Genomic DNA, 3,424 nt, shown 5'->3' with positions numbered 1-3,424 from the left:
GGGCTTGAGATAGATCCACCATGGTAGATGGACTCAATGAAAGCACCAATGTTATGAACTTCTCAAAGAACACAATTACAAATAGGAATTATGATTGATATTTCATTAATGGAAACCCATTACATAGAATTAGAGAATAAAAAGATAAGACTTTAACATAAACGAGGATAGTAACAGAAAGAAGGGATAAGGGGGAGGCAGATTCACAGAAGAAAAAGAGATGAGGGATAGACCAGAGAGAGGAGAGGTTACTAACAATCTTCGGCATAACTCTAGAATGCAATGAACCTATTATTTGTCTCCTGATTCCTTAGTCTCTGTCACGTGCAGTGCACATGCTCCGTTTTCAGCCAGGGTCCCATACGTAATTTGCCAAAAGCCCAAATGTAGCATCGTGGCTATTTTGATTCATAACAGTTAACTTGCTTAATATGTATCATGCGGTTATAGCTTTAGTTGAAGGAGGATATAAAGATTTATATCGTTGATTTTTAAATTTGTACTTGTATCATGAGCTGGTATTGGTTTAATTATTCATATGTCATTGACTGTTGTAGTTTGTGTTTGAATATTCCTTCTATATAGACTTGTGTCTATAACTCTTACATCAAGGGCTTCTTTTTCTATGCAAGAATTATTACAGAAAGAAGTATGGTGCAGAAATATGCATAAGCGGCTAAAAATGTTACATAATTTCCAACCTCTTGTACTCCTCCAGCCGGTACTCATCGCAGACATGCAGCCAACCACTTCGCTACCTTTTCAAGATTCTATAGCTTTAGGAAAATGCACTGAATTTTGTGTTTTATAACAAATGCCTTCCAGCAGATTCTCTCTGGATCCAGCCTATTAATTCTCAAAAGATCTCGTTGTTGACTTCGTTTCCTGCAACCTCAACATTTATGCCATCGGCCTGCACAAGAGGCATAGGCTCTCAAGAATTTCACGTCTACTACGGATCTTCTGTCAAATTTTGTGATGCTGGACATTGTTCAACTGGTGCAAACGTGTTGAAAGACTCGAGATGAGAGCAGTATGCGAAAATATCACTTAATTTCAGCTGGCTCCATTCGGATTAGCTGTCTTAATTATTCAAGGGTGGTCCAAGATCTCCTGAAGGGAAAGTTGCTTTGAAATATCCTTCACAAGATACTGGACAAAAAAATATAACTACATCATTCTTCACAAAATTTATGCAAATATATCTTCTAATAAGCTTATATGGCTAATGAGATACTTAGCTTCAGCAGAGACATCGGATGATATCTCTAATCAAACAATAGACTACTTCTTCTGCTAGTGATGGTATCAGAAATTCATGAAATTCAGCAAATCAGACACAATTTATAGTTAGACTGTAAAGAGCTTCTCCTTCGAGGACAAAGAGAACCAAGAATATATTTGAATTATCTGAAATTCTTTATACTGGATTTAAACTTTCAGCCCCACTTGAAATGAAATTGATTGTAAAAATTCAGTATCTTTCATTCGTGAAGAAGAAAAGGAAGGCATGAAATCCAAATAGTTACAACCAAAATCCTCAAATCTCGCTCTGTAACTATAACTCTTTTGCTCTGTGGTGAAAATAGAAAACAGGATAGAGGTATAAAAAACTACAGGTGTTAACAGTGTCAAACATTTGTCGGCAATTTTCTATTTTCTTCCTTACCTCCGAAGGATGAAAAAGACCAGGGATGCATAAAAAATCAAATAACAAAACCAGTTTATTGAAGATTTTTTATCAAACACCTCCATATCAGAGGTTTTTACCTGAGGAATCAGAATTGGGTCATGAAAAGAAAGAGATGGTTGGTCGGTTGCGGTCGTTGGCTGTGGAACAAACACCAACTATATGAAACTAATAGTAAAAAGCAATTAGCAACACATACACATACCATCATTGTACACCAACAATGGATCCTGCAAAAATGAAGCAAATTGAAGAATTTGATGAATTAATGGTGCAAAGTAAAAACCTCCTTCAAATTATTTATGTCCGTTGAGCTACCGATCTTGGTCCTTCCAGACTTTTACAGACTGAGCTGACATCAAAGTAAAATGGAACTTGAATTGAGCAAAAAAAAAGAGATACATAAAAAGTGAAATTCACAGTAAATCAGAAAATCAGCAAGGAATACAAAGAGAAGAAAGAGGAGTAAAGGCCATAAGAGACACGTAGATAGCTGTATTAGTTTATAGATATGTAATGACTATAATACCCTCGGTTTGAATTTTAATACAAGACAGACAGGTCGAAACTTAGCTAGCGTATTGCAATGGCTGAAGTATTGCAATGGCTGGTGATGAACATACAAAATAATGAGGTAGCAGGAATAGGGAGAAGGATGGCTAGAATTGCAAAAGGTAAAGCAGGAAGATCATTCACAAAAGCAGCTTTGGCAGCAGTTATATACTACATATGGAAAGGTAGGAATGAAGCATTATGGAGGAAAAGAGTACCTCGACCACAAGTGCTGTTAAAACAGATTCAACTTGCTTGCAAACACAGATGCATGGAGGCAATGAAGAAGAAGGAAAACAACGACAATCTGTACTGGATAGAACAGTTATACAGATAGCAAAAATAGGTCTCTTGTATAATGAAAATGTAACTGTATAGAACAAAGTGTAGGCAGGACTTAGGAAAGATAGGGGACTTGAAATTGTAACTGTATTTTTGGGAGAATAAATAAAATTTTTATTTCTACCAAAAAAAAAAAACTTAGCTAGCGTTTGGCCATAGATCCCAAATTTATTTTGAAAAATCTGATTTGGGTGAAGTTTGGTTTGAAGATGAAAATGTGTTTGGACATACGATTTCAAAATATATTTTTCAACTTTATTTTGGGAAAACATGTATATAATTCCCAAGTTTTGGAAATTTGGCCCAAATTCAGCTTATTAGCTGAATTTGAGATTTCAAATATGTGATTTGAGTTTTGGCCATAATGTGGGTCAAATTTATGGCCAAACATGGGATTTGAAAATAAATTTCAAATAAAATTTGAAAAAATGTATGGCCAAACAGGGGCTTAAGCTTTTCTATATAATAGAGATATTATACCAAAGAAAATATTTATGTATGTGTTAAAATAATGAGTGTATGCCAAGTTTTTTTTTGGGATTTTTACATACCTATACACTATTAGAAACTTTATTACTAAAATTGTCCATGTTTTGTTATTTACCCGACCTACACAAGTTTTGTTAACAAAATATATACATTCCACCTTAAAAGGCTCCCAATACATTATTAGTGCCTTCAATCAATGGATTTAGTTACACCCTTTTCCTTTTTTTTTTTCCTCCTCTTCTCTTTTCTTATATTTCTGCAATCATCGGTAGTGCCTTCAATCATCATAGTTGAACAAATCACACATTAGATGTGAAGCCGTACGAAGCAGATCTGGGAGAAAAGAGAGAG

At 34.9% G+C, this 3,424-nt stretch overlaps 1 long non-coding RNA gene across 1 annotated transcript; it reads right to left on the bottom strand.

Annotated features, from left to right (window-relative positions):
• Positions 1–521: 521 nt before the first annotated feature.
• LOC109207539 lies at positions 522–2,563 on the bottom strand. The gene is made up of 2 exons (XR_002065022.1): positions 1,771–2,563; positions 522–1,152 (listed from the first exon to the last, which is right to left on the bottom strand). It is a non-coding gene; the product is annotated as an uncharacterized LOC109207539 (long non-coding RNA).
• Positions 2,564–3,424: the final 861 nt, after the last annotated feature.

The sequence above is a fragment of the Nicotiana attenuata genome, unplaced genomic scaffold (genome assembly GCF_001879085.1).
Source record: "Nicotiana attenuata strain UT unplaced genomic scaffold, NIATTr2, whole genome shotgun sequence".
Classification (NCBI taxonomy): Eukaryota; Viridiplantae; Streptophyta; class Magnoliopsida; order Solanales; family Solanaceae; genus Nicotiana; species Nicotiana attenuata.
Note: the sequence above shows the minus strand (reverse complement) of the source record. Positions and strands in the feature narration are given on the sequence as shown.